The following is an 18671-nucleotide window of genomic DNA, read 5'->3' as shown; positions in this document are numbered from 1 at the left end:
TACCCCATCTTTAGAAATTTATTGTCTGAGGATTTATATTTGAAGTAGGCGCTGTGTGTGGAGACTAATGCCAGATGCATTCATTTGGCATCGCCACGTTGGGAGGATTAGCAGCGTTCTGTCAGAAATACGAAATGCACAAACATTTCTCCGGTATTTGCTCTACACAAAAGACGACAGAAACTTTGAACTTGGATATTATCATTTTTGCCCTCTTTAATAGAGAAAACTTATATATGCCTTCATATGGCAGAGAGAATTTTCTCACTCTACGTTTCTATCGATGATGGTAGGGAGGAGGGATTCTATAAAAACGAAATAACGTAATGAACATGATGACACATTCAGCTTAATGAGCTAACCATAACACCAAACATGGCCCCCGCTCTGTCCCTTGCGGGATATAATGAGCTAACCGAAGGGAGTAGATATTATGAAAATTATAGGCTTTATGTATGTGCTACTATCAATGTCTGAAGTGTAGACTCTCCGCGGGGAATGACCGGTATTCGTGCTTGGACCGTAATGGTGAATTGAGCGAACCGAGCACGATCAGGCTCTGTCGCACAGTGCCTTGATCATGAATATAGCATTTTTTTTTGAAATTTTTACTCAACAGTCTTACAAAACAGACAAAAAAAGAACTCTTTTAAAAGGCTTTGGAAGCTAAATTATTAGGAAACCTAATACGAATTAGGTTTTGTGATACAAACGTCACAACAGACAAAATGCCCAACGAGGTGGTTGAAAAAAGATGGCCGTGGATCCAAAATGTATCCAAAGTACAACAACCCAATATAAAAGCATATGCCACCAAAAAAAAAACAAAAAAAAACCACCAAACTAATAAATAACCTATTTGTGCGTGTATGTTCTCTATACAAATCTACAATTTTGGACTGATCAACGCCAAATTTCGCATATATACACCAAATGGGACCCGACTTGAAACTAGTTAAGGCTACTAAAGCTAACTAAGGCTATTTTAAACGTTCGTCAGAAAGCAGGGCAAATACCCAAAATGAGCAAAAAGATTGGGGTTTGTTGCCACTGGCACACACAGTCTCGCCACAGAGAGCAACAGGCCTACAACAATACAATTATTCAATCATTACACTTCACTCATAGTTAGAAAAACTGGTGGCAGATGCCAGCACTATACATAACAAGCATTATACAGAAACAAACTTCACGTCAGTTTTCACTACACGCACACGCACATTCCAACATGTACGAATTCGTTAGACGTTCCACAGAGGAATATGGACGAGGTGCATGTGTGGTTCAGTAGTAGTAGTAGTAGTAGCACTATGCATAAAAAGCATCACACAGAAACAATCTTCACGTTAAGTTCACAACACGTACACATTCCGGCATGCACCAGGTTTGTTAGAAATTCCGTAGAGGAATGTGTACGAATGTGTGGTTATGTAGTAGTAGTAGTCTGGAATTCTGAATTTTAACTCAAGAATTCTGAATTTTCACCAATTGTGGATTTATTTCTTTCATTGATTCTAAATTTTCATGAATTATGGAATTATTTCTTTGATATTTTTTGAACAATTATCAATTCTTGAATTATTTCTTGAACTTGTTCTGAATTTTCCATAATTTTCATATTCTGAATTTTCGATTTCAGTTTTGTAACGAATATATAAAATCAGGACTCCGATATTATAAAGACGCCTCTGGTTAGTGCGGCCTTAATTAGAGCACGTTTTATTATCTTCTTGTTTTGGGTCGAAGAAGGGTTCTAGGGCCGAAGTAGAACGCGTTTACGGCACCACTAAGAAAAAATTTAGAAGAAATCTATTAACAAATAATGATTTTGAAGAAACCATCAATATTTTGTATACGAGCAGCGCTCGTAGTTTGCACAGTTGGAGCATTTGATTTTCGAACTGTCTCTGCGGGAAGACAGAGAGAGAGAGGAAGTTAAGTGTAACTCTTGTTGCATAAGGGGCGAATGTTAAGGGGCATAAGAAGCATTAGTGCTTAGTGAAGTGAAAAGTATGCTGGCCACTATTCTTGGGTAAGACACAAAGTTCTGCAGAAATCATTTCAAACTTCCCTCCTCGATACTTTCGAACATATCTAAAAGCATCTAAAAGAGTATCAGTCAATTCGAAGACTGTATGCAAATGAGGATAAACTTCCCGATGTAACGACGGATCATTAAAATTTCACATCTTTTTTTCCCATCTCCTACATCACGTGAATGAAAACGACTTAATATCCCAAGGTTTCTTCGGGAAATAATAAGATAACTAAAGTTCTCTAATAAAAGGACTTTCTCCTCTAAGGTGTGTGTGTGTAATGCATGAGATGTCTTGATTATTTGTATTCGATATCGGATTCGATGTCATTAGAATCCAAAGTTAATTAGGACGAAAAGTTTAGGATTCTCTCTCTCTCTGGGATACACACCTGCGCCTGACGAAGACGAGGTATCGCGTGCGAATGACATTTAATGAGATGTAATGTAAACTAATGGAAGATCGTGAATTATTAACCACGTGCCCCTAGGACATGCGAAAGGATTTGAATATTTGACTCACCAAGTTTACTTTGATATCTCTCTTCATAGCTTCAGATTTTCCTGCGGTTGGCAGGAAAGAGTCCTCAGGTAACCCTATCACAGGCGGGGAGCCGGGTAAATTAACTGTTCCATCGAAGAATTTTGCGAAAAGTGAACTTCGGGTGAAATAATAAAGTATACAGGGTGTCTAAGAACTCTACCGCTAGTATGAGAAAGGTGATGGCATATGTCAAGACAGGCAATTTTTTTTAATGGGACCCAAGGTCAAAAATGACTTTGTCATCCGATGTTAACATGCAATTTCAGCAACGGGCGTCAAAAAGGGAGAAGGAACAGGTCTCAAAGTAACTCTGGGAATATATAAGGGAAAAAATAGTTTTTATAAAGCTACTGGTGCCGAAAAAGGGGAGAAAAACCAAATTCCTAAAGTAATCCTGGGAGTGAAGGGGGAAAAATATTTTTTATAAAGTCACTGTCGCTAAGAACGAGAGGAACAAAAAGTCCTAAAATAACCTTAACAATAAAAATGAAAAAAAAAATCTTATAAAGCAACTAGTTACAGGAAAGGGAGAAACAAAAGATACCAAATTAACCCTGGGAGGTAAAGGGGAAAATATTTTTTATGAAGCCGATGGCATCCACAAAAAGGCGGGGGGGAGGAGAGAAACAAAAGGTCCTAAAGTAATCCTGGGAGTGAAAAGGAAAAGAAAAAAATTTATGAATCCTCTGACGCCAAAAAAGAAAGAATGAAAAGGCCTCAAAATAACCTTAGGAGTAAAGAAGAAAAAAAAACTTTTTGTATGAAGCCAATCTGTGCCAAAAAAGGGAGGAATAAAAGGTCTTAAAGCAATCCTGGGAGTGTGAAAGGGAAAAAATAAAGTTCTAAAGTAACAGAAGGGAAAAAGGGGCAAAATATTTTTTAAAAATCCATTGTTGCCAAAGGAAGAAAGGAAAAAAGTTGCTAAAGTAACCCTGGGAGAGTAAGAAAAAAATATTTTTTAAAAATGATACTGACACCAAAACCAGACAAACAAAAGGTTTTTTTATAAAGCCAATGGCGTCAAAAAGGGAGTAAGAAAAGGTTACAGCTGGCTTTTGACTGTGTAGGTCTGGGTTCGAATCCCGGGTTGGGCACGGATGGTAACGACCTCTTGGGAATGCGTGCTGATCACGTTATTATTATTATTAATGACACCAAAAAGAGCCGAACAGAAGGCCCTGAAGTAACTCTGGAAGTGCAAAGGAAAAATATTTTTTCATGAAAGTGTTGGTGCTAACAAATATGAACAAAAGGCCCCTGAGCAGCTCTGAGTGAAAAGGCAGAAAATATTTTTTCATAAACGATTCTGGTGCTGAAAAAGAGAGGAATTAAAGGTCGTAAAGTAACTCCGGAAGTGAAAGGGTAAAAATAATATTTTTTCATAAAGGTGCTGGTGCCAAAAAATAGAGAAACAAAAAGTCTTGAAGTAAATATGGGAGTGAAAGAGAAAAAATGTTTTTATCAGACGCGTATATTGCCGTTATTGCAGGGGTTCCTAACATTTTGTGCGCCACAGACCCGTCGTGTCAATGAGATGCAGGTCAGGGACATCCTTTACCGAATGACATTCAACGCATAATAATGTAAAAACAATAAGTCAATTGTTTACCCATTCAACCTCATGGATAGTTTGTAATCTCATCAAGAACTCGTGGTTAAGAACCACTGCGTTACACTATAGTCAGTTCGAAACGGGATACAAAAATAAAACAAAATAATTATACTAGATCGATTCATCGTTATATCGAGTGTCGTTGTAGTGGGGCTTCACCGTGATACACTGATTACCACCAGCCAAGAATTAGATCGTATCGAGACAGTTAATATTTTTGAAATGCAGCAACAAACACCCGAAGAACCTCGTAACAAAGAAGCATAGAGAGAATGATTAGAATGCTCATGTTGAGTCAGAAACTTGTCCGAGGACAACGAAGTATTCAAGACACGAGTAATTCGGGAACTGGTGTACACATTAACTTAGTAGTGTTTCTGAAGGGGTAGACCTTAAAAGTACGCGATTTAATCTCCCGTGAGAAATGCTTCCTTCCTGTTGCGAGAACTGAGACTGCTAGAGATTCTCCTGGAAAGGAACCCGTTAATTTTGCTCCCACTAACAACAACAGCAGCAGAGGGCCCGCCACTATTTTCAGGGAGGAATCTAGAGAATGAGGGTGGGGGGCTTCCAATTTATCAGGACGCATAATCCTGCTGGAAACTCTGTTCCAATGGAAAGATTTATTTTGGGGGAAATTTCTCTCTGTCTCGCCTATCTCTCTCTCTCCTTTTTCTATCGCATTCTTTCGCCTTCATATTGTGTAAAACAACTTCACTGTTATCCTTCTCGGCCACCGTAATTTGTTATTTGTGAGAGAATTTGACTCTCTACTTCTCTGAGAATACGGTACTTGAAAAAAATTGGTATCCGGCGAGCACGAGACGTTGTATCGAAATGTTTACACACGGTGTATATGTTACGCGGTAAATGTGTGATGAATCCGGTTATTATGCATAAATCACACCGCTTTGGTAAGTTTTATAAATTTCTCTAACTTTATTACTTTCACCGGTGTGATTGTGCATAATACCAAAGCGCCGTTGGTAGAAATAAATAAATGCAAGAACTTGCGGGCCGGCAAAAAATTGAATATATGCAAGAAGAATGGGAAGATAATTAAATAATGAATAAATGGAAGAAAAGATTTGCAGACCGGCAAAAAAAAAAAAAAAATTATATATATATATATATATATATATATATATATAAGTCAGCCACCTCGTTGGGCAATTTGCCTGTTGTGGCGTTGTATTTGTATTTGTATATATATAAATATATATACAGGGTGATCAGCGAATAAGCCCTTATTTCAAAATTAAATATCTCTACAACAAAGGTCAATAGAATTATGCGGTAAACGGTACGTTTATTAGCAAAACTGTAAGAATGTTGTACGGAAATTTCGAAAATTTAGTTTTTTTTTTAAAATTAAAAAAAAAAAACAACAAAACTGGGGATTTTGGGGTTCCGAAAATCCTCATTTGTGTGAAGAGAAACCACTGCATTCGCCTAAAGTTACTGCATGGGCTGCGGTATGCGCCATGTATGCTGACAAATTGTTCCAAAATTTTAACGTAACGTTCAGTAGTAACCGTTTCTCGCACGAACAAGGGACCGATGATGCCTCTGGCGCATACCGCAGCCCATGCAGTAACTTTAGGCGAATGCAGTGGTTTCTCTTCACACAAATGAGGATTTTCGGAACCCCAAAATCTCCAGTTTTTTTTTTTAAATTTTAAAAAATTAAAAAAAAACTAAATTTTTGAAATTTCTGTACAACATTCTTACAGTTTTGCTAATAAACGTACCGTTTACCGCATAATTCTATTGATCTTTGTTGTAGAGATATTTAATTTTGAAATAAGGACTCATTCGCTGATCACCCTGTATATATATGTAATAATAATAATAATAAAAAAAAAATAAAAAATAAACGAATTCGAGAAATATGATTTACGGAATGGCAAAAAATAAATAAGTACCTAGGTGAAGTAGTCTTGGGACCGGCGAAAAATACATACCCGGAAAAAATCATTTGTGGACAGGTATAAAATAAATCCTGTAGCTAAAAGAAATAATTTTCTACCGGCAAAAATATACGAATGAGAGTAGTTATTGGAGTACTAGCAAAATACACTGGGTGCACTGCTAATTCTCCTTGCCGCAAATTGCTAGTGAGCTGTTAGTTCTAGAGTTATCTTCCAATTAGAAGAAGTATCCAAATAACGTGTAAACGTTAAAAAAATAAAAAAATAAATAAAAATCACGTTTCCATGTGCAATATTCGCAGATGTATTTGAAATAAAAAATATCTCAGAGAAAAATTCGGAGAGAACAGCACATAAACGAGGGAAAGAAGCGTTGTGCGCACGAAAGGACTTCGTGGCGTTCTTTCCCACATTTTCTGAGATTTGTGAATTTAAATATCTCAGTGAATATTGCACTGGGGAACGTGGAGTTTAAATTTTGTTTGGGCTCAGGGAGAAAGGGGCAACAACTTTCTAATTGGGTTTTCGAGGACAAGGTGCCTCATAAAACGCTAGTTTTTGTATTTTAATCACATTCTCTTACAATATGAATAGCGTATCTGAGGTCTGCACGCTATTGGGATGCTTCTTCTAATTGGAAGTGTGGTTCTAGGATCAACTGTTCACCAGTTATTTGCGGCAAGGGGACTTGATTGCGCACTCTGTATACAGGTTGGATACTATTGACCGCCCAATAATTACACAAGTGATTCCTTGTGAAAAACTAATACGGAAAAGGGTTTTCATTGTTTTGATTTGACCAATAATTATGGAGTTATAACGCATTAAAAACTCATGACGTCCCTTTCGAATTCTGCAAAATTCACCAAAGGGCACCAAACGTATAACTTGGTACTTTGAAGTTGAGAACAATACTGCGATACCTGAGAGTAATCAAGAAAGCTAAAGTTGTGTGCAAACCAGTTTTTCCCCCCTACCCTTTCCCTCAAAACAATTGACTTAACAGTGAAGGAAAGAAAATGACTATAAATTTTAATTTAGGATTTTGGCAAAAAAAAAGTTGATTTTAAGAAAAAATTTTTTTCCACTAGATCTCGTTTGGCCAACAATTATCTGGTGATAAATTTGCCAATATAGTGGGGTGAAGGTAACGCGTAATAACAAGGTTAACATCACTCCATACGAAGGGGAAAAAGCGACTTTTCCAATACAAAAATGTCTCGTTTTTTAGACGGAATTTATTTTAATTATTTATCTTTACTAGAATTTTAAAGATGAAGTTATTTTGCATAATTTATAAGTTGCATAAAAATGAATACGTTGAATGCATTTCAAATCACCGCATATTTTCTAGTACTGCATTTCTCGCCAATGGTTATCGCCAATCGTAAAAGAAAATAACTGAACTTGGCTTCTAATGGGATTGAATATTTTAGTTCATTTTCAATTGGCGGCAATCAGCTGCATGGGGAAAATATATTTGTATTTTTTCGTTGAGCGTTTGGCGCGTAACTGAGCGTTGGAAAACTGATACGTCACGAAATTTCAAAACGTTATAATTCCCTTAATATTCATCCGATCCCAAAACGGAAAACACTCCTCAATATTAGTTTTCCCCAAGGAATTGCGCAAGTAATTAATGGGCGGTCGATTAGTGCCCACCATGTACACCATGAATAAGAGAAACAATTTGTGCTGCACGGCAAAAATTGAGTAAATGGCATAAATAATTTACAAGAAATAAAAAATCTAAAAGTATTTAGCAACTGTATAAATTTGGCAGTGGGGATCTTTGCTCAACGTACCATACAATAGAAAACTCTTCAATACGTATTGATAATACCACGCATATATGCATTCGACAACTCATTAATTGCCACGAACCCGCCATTATAACCTTTTACAAAACATTTATTTGTATTATAAAAAAAACGAAAATGCCGAAAACACAGTGTTAAAGCAGTCAGGATTTAGCTGTAAATACATGGATCATCAATTATTTTACTTCACACACACGTAGTTATAGATACATCAAAATAAAAATGGAAATGAATAACCTCATGGAGGCGATGAATGAAATGAAACACGTTTTGCAGACAGTATACATTCTTGTTTTGCGAAATGCATTATTTATTTATTTATTTTCATTCCTAAGTTCACTAAACACTTTTTCACATGAATAGAAAGCCTGGGAACCCTTTTATTCACTAAACAAAAGATTGGAGAAATGTTTGATGAATGAAAGAGAGGAAAAAAAAAATGAATGAAATAAATTTTTTTTTTTCAAGCTTTCATTTCCTTTTTTCCCAACCGCCGTCATTTCCAGAATTCTTTTGTGTATTATAACCAGATAAAGAAAAAAATCCCAATGTATCAGCAGAACTAAATGCCTTATGGGACGTAAAATACTTCTAGATCCTCGATCAAAATACCATTAAATTCCCCTCAATTTGTTTTTGTTTTTTTTTGCGTTTTTTGGTAAATGTGTGTCTGTTTGTTTGTGCATTTTTTCTCCTGCTCTATATCATTATTATTTCCTTCACAAGAAGATACTTCACAAATTTGTCTTTTGAAGAGAGAATTCTTTTCTTCATTATAACTATTATATGAAGTAAAAGAGAAATTAACGAGACATTTTTTTTCTCCCTCTCTTATAACAACACTATTATATTGAAACTTCTACGATGAAAAAAATTAAAAAAAAATCTTCTATGGAAGTTGTTTTTTAGTTTTATAATGGTTTGTATTCAGGACTTTTTGCTTTACCCAGTGGTAAAAAATTGAAAGAAAGCAAAATTAAACTTCACCACAAAATAGCAATGGACAGGGAGTCCCGTAAATTTGGAAGTAGTTTGGAAGTAAAAATTTTTGGAGTAATTTGAAAAAATTTGGAAGTAAAAATTGATAAAATAAATGGAAGGATTTGGTATATTTGAATGTGGTACGTGAAAAATTGTTACTCTCAAGAAGGATGAACTTTTTTTCGGAAAAAAATAGATTTTTGTCGATAGAGGGCGATGAACAAGTGCAAATCGGAATCATAAATTTCAGGGTGTACTTGCTCATTTTTGAATTTTCAAAGCATAAAATGAAGTTTTTCAATATTTCTATTTATTCATTTCTTCAAATTAATTCATGCATAATTAGTAATTCAAAGCTTAATAGGATATAAACGATTTTAGCAAACAATATCATATTAAGCGTGGTATCCGATTATACGGGTAACAATTCAATATCCATTTCACAAAGTTAGTATAGTTTGCATACTGAAAACTGATAAAGGATCGATATTAGTAAAGCTTCTCGATAAATCAGATATTAAAAATTAAATGAAAATTATATTTAATTACAATGATCACAATACCCCAGATTTTTACTATTCATTAGAGAAATTAGCGCTCTCTATTGGCTCAACAGAGAACAAAAATGAAATAATTGAATGCATATATTGAAGAAAATTTGAATACCCCCCATGTAAATTTTTTTAAATCTCAACTTAGTAACATATTTTCCATTGATGCCAACTATTTCACTCAATAAAACATTATGTGCATAGTGATTGATGTGTATTAACAGTTGACATGTGAAGCGTAATATTCAATTAAGCGGGGGAAAAGTCACTGAAATTATCATATTAAGGATTAAGGGGGAACTTTAACATTGTCTCTATGGGAGAAGTTTCGGTGACTGGGGAATTTTATCCATTTAAGCGGGGTATCCATTTATCTGTTATCCGACTGTATTTTACACATTTAATCTTGCCCAAAAACATTTGAAAATTAATAAGAGGAAAATGCTTTTAGAATACCTTATTTTCTAAAAGATAACAAACGTTATAAACGTGTCTAGTAAATACAATATCAAAACCTAATATAAAATATTCGATGCCCAAATGATAAAAAAGATGAGTTAAAAACGTATTTTCGAAATGATTCGATCCTAATAATCTAATTTTCCATTTAAAGTTACAAAATGAAACTACGTATTGAATGAAATAATTCTCGCTTAAGAAGAATTAATTAACCACTTATACAACCAGTGGTTCAGAGGTAACTAATGACTGCTTTCAACATCAGTGGCTCCCCATTCTTGACTCTTTTTATCTATTGAAACCGAGAGGAAAAAACTTAATCCTTTCAAAGTTGCGATAACATATGAATTACCACCGATAATCCTTCTTCATTCAAAACTGAAGAAAAAAAAAGCGAATTCCTCGCAATTGAAAAGAAAAATCCACGTAGGAATTTTATTTTATTAATTTCGTTAGATTTTTTAAAATTTTAAAACGGTTTCTTTTTTTTTATTATTAGAAACAATAAATTATTAAATTCGGGTTTATAAGTTTGAATAAAGAAATAAAAAAATATGATTTGAATTTTTATTTATTTGCTTTTCTATATTTGTGATTAACAAAGTTCCAGTAATGTAGTTACACATTCACTTTGTCTTTTTCGGATATTTATACTTAATAAATATTAACTGATCATTATATCAAGTGAGGTTTTTGCGTTTAAATCTTTTTAGCAAAAAAATAATGTACTTAGTACTATCTCTATATTTTTTGCTTCAATTACCTAAAAAAAATATATACAAAAGCAGATATTAATTCAAATTATTTTAAAAGTTAGCGCATAATCACTTGTTCTATTCTTGTTTTTGGTTTTTTAAAAACTTGAATAATTGCATTAACAATAATTCTAACGAATCATAAATATTTAAAAATATATAATTTTTATACAAGAATGAATGTGGGAATTTCACTATTAGACATTTTTTAATAATTACTAGTTTTCATTTTAAGCTTTCGTCATAGGAATGCGAGACTCAAATGAAGTTATGTACATTAAAATTTTATTATGTACAAATAAAATATTTATTTAAGATAAATATAATTTTACATCATACTTTTTATAAATGTATGCAATGCATACATTTCTAAAAAGTAAACATGACATATCTGAGTAATACACGTTATTTGGAAACTTTTTCTAACTGGCTGTATATCTCTAGGATCAATGGTTTGCCAGTAAAATGCAGTACCCTCCGTTTGCTATTCACCATTTATATCGGCCATTTGCAATGACACTAAAAAATAAAAAGCGAGCTTTGAACGATGAAATATTTATGGGAAAAATGAAACCATTTTTAGCTTTAGAAACTACAGATAATCCACCTGAGTCATCATGATACTCTTTTGAAAAAAAAAAAAATCCTATTTATCAAAAATAATTCATTATTGCCGACTTCAAACTACAACTTCCATCATCTAACGGTAATTTCTCTCACATAAAGTCATATGCAAATGAAAAATAAAAAAAACCCAACAATTAATAAATGAATATAATTAATGATGCAAATTCTTATTTTCCTCTTTCCGGATTTTGTATCGAATATTACCTGTTATTCCACTTCTTCTTCATACTAAAGAAGTTTCACTCAAATGATTCGCTCCAACATGATTTTAAATCTTTCATGAGAGATTTTAATCGATTGATTTGATTTTAAATCTTCCAGATTTTGGTGTAGCATATCTTTTCTTACTTATGTGTAAGTAAATATTAAATAAAAAAGTGTTATTGAATACTGAACTGAAATAAGTATAACATATTATTCCCCGTAAAAAGGTGAATAAAATCAATAGAGATTGAATCAAAAATAACTATTTTCACGAGAGATTCAAATACACATCACGTCATTTTTCGCGAGAAATCTCGTAACTACGAACGTCATTTTAAGAATATGATGTTTCCCTTTCCTTCAATTGCTTCAAATTTATCAAATCACGCATACCGATAACATGGAAAAATATCGGCATATCTGCATATAAATATCATCAGCTTAAAATGACTTGCATAAATGCTACGCATACCGAGCTAGAAATATTTGTGAGTAGATAGTGAGGTTCAAGTTAAAAGGATACGCGAATATAAGTCATAAGATAAAATTCTACGAAGCATTATGCAAATTTCATTTCATGACTTCTCATCTAAAGACCCCGAATTCTTGGAATTTATGCTTTATGAGATACTATAGAATTCCTAGAATGGTAACTCATTTTTTTTCAGCCGTATCCTTATCTTAATGTCAATGCGTTCATGGCTTCCAGCAGCTTCACAAACACATCTACCAAACGGGGAGGGGGGGGGGATGTTTCGTTGATTAAGGAATCTTTCTGGATCCAAGTTCTTGTTAAATGCCAAATTTTTTTTTTTTTTTTTTTTTGTGCAGTGAATAATTTAGCTCTTATCAAAATGGGAGAACAGTCAAGTGAACCATGTGTTTAGCCTAGTTACTTCTGTTGACTGACGTTAGAGCATGATATTGAATATAATACAATCGACTGGAGCTCTGTTTAACTAATGTTTATGACAATTTGCGTTACATAAAACTGTCCACATTCAATATATGAGTGACCTCTTTAGAGAGAGCTCGGGAAACAACAAACCAGTGGTTCCCAGACTTTTTGAAGCGCGACCTTATATTGGCAAAAACTTCATGGGGTGAACATATATCCCGTTTGTCCGGGACATTTATGATTTTTATATTAATAAATGTTATAACTGCCACATTGGAAATAAAAGGGTGGTGAAAACCCGATATACTTCGGGGTGACCAAAATAATAAGATCAAGTTTGACGAGGTACTCTGGGATTGCCGATATAAGGGTTAATTTCCGTAATTAACGTGAGCAATGAAATTAATTTATTTTTCAATATTTAGTTGGTAGGACTGTTTCATCACGAAATTTAAAACTATCCACACGTTTTTTACCTTTGAATCCTGAGGACGGTGCCATCAATACGGGCGTAAGTTGAAACGGAATGCGTATCTTGCGCATCGTAAAGGTGCGGAGTGGATAACTTTGTAACCAAATTTAGAGTCACCATTACCAAACGCAGGACCAAGTGCGAAAATATTCTCGGGTTCCTTCGTAGGAAAAATTAGGTAGTTGATTCGTTATATTATTTTGAATATTCACGACACTTTTATAGTTATGGCACAGCCACCCTTGCTTTATTATACAAAATTATTTTTCGCAGTAGTATTTTCTGTTAAACTGAATACTCGGTCTACTCCCCACAGCATTTTGACTCCCTTGTCCTTCCCGATATTTGTGCGCCCTCCCAATCAATAATTTCCACTTATCGTTATCACACTATCGTTATTAATTGTTTAAATCTGAAATGCTGAATTTTTCCATGTATATATATTACACATCATTCTGTGTTTTTAATTTTTAAAAATATATAATAATGCTTTGAAATACGATGATTATTTTTGAATCTTCCCCCGACAAAATATTGGCTTGATCTATGGATTTGTACAATTTGTATAATTTGATAAAATTACATTATACGATACATGTAAATGGCAAGTATCTGTTCAGCTGAGTTGAGGCTTTTTTTTTAGTTTTGTCACATTTTCGCATAAATTGCGAAAAATAAAAATAAATTTTTTAGTAAGACATTTTCGTTTTTGAGAATCTCCCGCGATTCCCCTAGTTCATTATTCATTCGCAGCACTTTTAGGAACTACTGATCTGAACGGATGAAAGGGTGTTCAAGTTAAAATATAGTAGCTTTATGTAACGCAAATTGTCATAAACATTAATTGAACACTGTGTTGCATTTTTATGTTACATATATCGAGTTTTTCGTTTCACAGCGCAACCTGTGAGTGGAATATGAACCTCTTTTTCTAATCTATCCAATAAACAAAAAGAAACAAACTCTAGGCCCCGATAAGTATTTTAGTGGAAACTGTGTACCTTTTTATGTCAATTGGTTGATTTGTTAATAATTTATAAAATGTGTCCAGGACTTCTCGTTCACCCTATAGCAGCGTTTCTCAACCTTCCTGAACTCAAGGACCAGTGAAATGCCTGGAAAAATTCCACGGACCACTTTTTTTTTTGTCCCGTACTACGGGACATTCCCGTATTTTTAGTTCCGAATTTTTTCATACATTGGTCTCGTATTGCGAATTACAAAAACAAATGCTCCTTTGAATTTGCAATATAAACTAAAAACAGCGTTATCATAACTTATTATGATAATTATAGCTATTAATACAAATATTCATCTCATATTTGTCAGATTCCCTCCACCTCCAATTTTTAAGCGATTATAACTGCAATTGAGGATTTTGCCGACTAATGGCGATGTTTTTGATGACAATAATTGGCGACGTCCTGTATTTTACAGTATTTAAGATCCCATTTCCCATATTTGTCCTCGGTGAAATATAGTCATTTTAATGGTTTTTCGCCAAATACATTTTTGTTCACTGCGATTTGTATCAGCATTTTATTTCCTCCCCCCCCCCCGAAATTTTATCAGTAATTAGAAAATTTGTCCTCAGTTGCATTTTTTGGTTACAATTAGTGATATCCCGTATTTAGGACAGCAACTTCCCGCATTTTCCTTGATGACGTATGGCGAACCTAAGCGTGAATGTATAATTTTTATTTGAACCCAAATTGGAGGTTATTAATATGAATTACAACAATTTAATAACTTTTTCATCCAGATAGAATCAAATTATTAAATCTGCCTGCGAACCACCTCTGGTAGACGGACCATAGGTTGAGAAGAACCGCACTATAGTATTACTTTTAAACGTACCAAAGTCTCTATTTCTGACAGAGCTCTTTTTTTTTTGTTGCCAACTAATCTGGTTAATTCGTAAGAAATTCACCAAAAAACTTGGCGAGAAAAAAAACAAACTCGAATGAAGCTCCGAGCTACTTTGCAATGATTTTTATGTACACTATGTTCATTCCAAATTTTTTCCGGAGATGATAATTCTTACTCGTTTCCCTAAGAATAATTCAGAAACAACGATAATAAAAAGAACAAAAAAAAATGGGAAACAAACTTCATTCAATAATTCATAACTGAATTGCTTTCTCTCCTTTTCCATTTTCCCCGGAATAAACAGAAAAAAGGAACAAGAAATTTTTCTTTCTGAAGTCGATTGGACTACTTTTTGGAGGGAATTTCACCATTTTGCATTTCCCCGGAAAAAAATAATTGCATTTGTAATTTTCTTCTTCGTTTTTTACTTCTATTCTGAAAGTGAATGATGGTGATGATGATGCAATTTCCCTGCCCATCATTCCACGGGAGGGATATAGGTTCTAAGTTTGCGTGCATACATAATAGTTCTGAATTTTTGTCAGAAAAATAGAGGAAAAAATGGAGGTAATTCTTTTATTTCAGGGAAATTTTTGTGATTTTCTTGCGGATGAGGTAAAAAAACCAAAAACAGTCATTGATTATATTATCTTGAATCGCGAGTAACCAGTTCTAGGATTTTTAACATGGATTAATAGCTGGGTTTCCTGAAACTGACAAAAATGAATAATGAAGGATTTTAATGTTCCGTGTATTTCAAGTAATGAAGAAAATTATCTTGACTTTTTTGAATTTCATCTCTCATGTTTTCTCCTTTTTTTCATGACTGGAAATCTGTATGAATACGTTGAGAAAATATGTTGCGAGAATGAATTAATAGAGTTCAAAAAATTAGAAAAACGAATAGAGGTCAAAGTGAAAAATGAGAAAAATGAATAGAGGTCAAAGTGAAAAATGAGAAAAATGAATAGAGGTCAAAGTGAAAAATGAGAAAAATGAATAGAGGTCAAAGTGAAAAATGAGAAAAATGAATAGAGGTCAAAGCAAGAAATGAGAAAGATGAATAGAAGTCAAAGCAAGAAATGAATAGAGGTCAAAGTAAAAAATGAATAAAAGTCAAAGTATAAAAAATGAATAATATTTAAAGTAAAAAACAGATAGAGTCCAAACTGAGAAACGATAGAGTTCGAAATGAAAAATGAGTAGAGGTCGAAATGAAAAATGAGTAGAGGTCGAAATGAAAACTGAGTAGAGGTCGAAATGAAAACTGAGTAGAGGTCGAAATGAAAACTGAGTAGAGGTCGAAATGAAAAATGAGTAGAGGTCAAAGTAAAAAATGAGAAAAATGAATAGAGGTGAAATCAAAAAATGAGAAAAATGAATAGAGATCAAAGCAAGCAATAAATAGAGGTCAAAGCAAGCAATCAATAGAGGTCAAAGCAAGCAATAAATAGAGGTCAAAGCAAAAAATGAATATAGCTCAAACTGAAAAACGGTATAGGTAAAAATGAAAGATGAGTAAAGGCCAAATGAAAGATGAGTAAAGGTCAAATGAAAGATGAGTAAAGGTCAAATGAAAGATGAGTAAAGGTCAAATGAAAAATGATTAAAGCTGAAAATAAAAAATGAATAGAGCTCAAAACTGAAAAACGCTGGAGGCCAAAATGAAAAACGAATAGAGATCAAAATGAAAAAAGAATAACGCTCAAACTAAAAAATGATTGGTGGTCAATGAATTGAGTTAAAAACAAAAAAATTAACAGCCATCATCGCCATTAAAATTTGAAGTAAAATTAGTAAATTTTTTTGGTATTTTTGTTGATTATTTACAAAATAACACAAAAAATTACGTATCAAGTATAATTTCTATGCATTAGGATTAGAATAACACAATTTTTCTTTCTTGTATAAAACGTTTCTTGTGTTAATTGCATTTTTAATTGGGTTGCTGTATTTTTGAAACATATGACATCCATATTTTTATGGGCATCTTTTTATCAGCCACCTCGTTGGGCATTTTGCCTGTTGTGGCGTTGTATTTGTATTTGTATTTGTATTTGTAATTAGCAACTGAAGGATTATGAATAAAAATATAATTTTGAACGAATTTTCGAACGAAAATGACCCAAAAAAAAAAAAATATTTACGACCAACGTTTTTTACTTTTCTCAGAATGAATGTTCTTTTCTGAACTATTTATCGAATTATACGGTAAGAGATTAAACGGAAAGCAAAACATTTGTTGCTTAATATCACACTGATCCAATGAAGCTTTTTTAATTATCCACTCTAATATGATAAAAGCTAATTTATACATAAGCGGGGTAATAAGTACTTTATTCTGAGTTTCTGTAAAAAAACGTGGCAGATAATATTATCGCATAGGCGGTGATAGACTTGAAAGTCTGGAGGGGGGCACGATGATGATGATGATAATGTCAATTCACATATACATTAGATCAGACGTTTCCCCCTCCCGTGTCTCCGCCCATGTATTATCGTACGACAAATAAGTTTCGAGAACTTAAAGTATTACCTTATTTATACCTTATAAGTTATAAATAAGGTTGAAAGTTATACCTTATTTCACATTCTTCTTAATTCTAATGTTGGAAATTTTTAAGCAAAATATATAAAGCGACAAGATACTGTACTGCATCTCATACATATGTCTAGTTCAATACAGACAACTTTGAAATCTATGTTCAAAGAAAAGTGTAATATACAGTCGACGCTCCTCATAACGACCCCTTTTCGTTCCACGGAAAAACGGACCTTATATATTGGGAGGTCGTTGAATCGATCGTTTAAAGAAAACTTATAGCCTAACTTCTCCGAAAAATTGCATATTGTACTGACCGGAGTACAACAAAAATTCTTTCATTTTTTGTTATAATGTTGTAGTGAAAATGTATCACGCTACAAAAAAATTGAATACTTAATACAGTACGTGCATTGTACTCACCGAAATACTGCATGTGGTCTAAACCTACATTTATTTTTTTACTACATGTGAGAACATAATAATTTCACTTTATTAAGAAATAAAAATAGATTAATGGAATTTAAAATAATACAAAAAGTCAACCACACGGGGAAATTAAGAGAGTCACCAATTGTGAGATAATAAAACAAAATGGTAAGTGAAGTTTGCAGTGATGGTGGTGGTTAACCATCGGGTTTGCCGTAGAAGAGACAGCGCTTTTACTTTAAACAACTATGTTTCATACCCGCTCTTCTTCACGCATCAGGGGTAAACACACTCTCAACGGGGGATTATGTCCATTTCCTTGCAAAAAAGGACTGAGCCGAGTTTGGTCGTTGTAATGGATTCAATGGTATTTACTGGTCGTTATATCAGATAAAAATAACATGATGGAAAGAGGAGGACACTTGGGATCTATCGTTCAGGTCGTTATAATGGAATGGTCGGTATAACGGATGGTGGTCGTTATAACGGGCGTCGACTTTATCATGATTTATTTCAAACTTCATTCTATTCATAACTAATTGCCATCATTGATTATGAATGTGACAGCCATTTTCTATTCAAACTTCTTTCTTTCAAACCGAGCACAACTCCGAGCACAAACCGAAATGAGTTGTACCCTAAAATGTGAGTGTGTTTGCCTAACACAGTCTGAGTGCGCATATAGTGCTGTGTCTGATCTTCCAGTGCTGCCATTTATATCTCATAAGTGAAGTGAGTGAATTCAAGATTTGAACCGTTGTAGGACTTTTGCTCTCTGCGGCAAGACTTTTTTTCGAGGAGACCGGCTCGCATTCACGCTTCGATCTTAGGAACCACAGAAAACAAACTTCATCCAACCACCATTGTGTGCCGGTGGGGTTGCTATTCAAACTAAAAGCCGTAAAAATAGGGTTTTTTGGAATAAAATGGTTAAAAATTAAA

The sequence above is a fragment of the Pholcus phalangioides genome, unplaced genomic scaffold (genome assembly GCF_987345545.1).
Source record: "Pholcus phalangioides strain wild (caught in Gottingen) unplaced genomic scaffold, Ppha-v1.0 ptg000003l_1, whole genome shotgun sequence".
In the NCBI taxonomy this organism is placed as follows: domain Eukaryota; kingdom Metazoa; phylum Arthropoda; class Arachnida; order Araneae; family Pholcidae; genus Pholcus; species Pholcus phalangioides.
The sequence above is the reverse complement of the archived record's forward strand: the minus strand, read 5'-3'. Positions refer to the sequence as shown.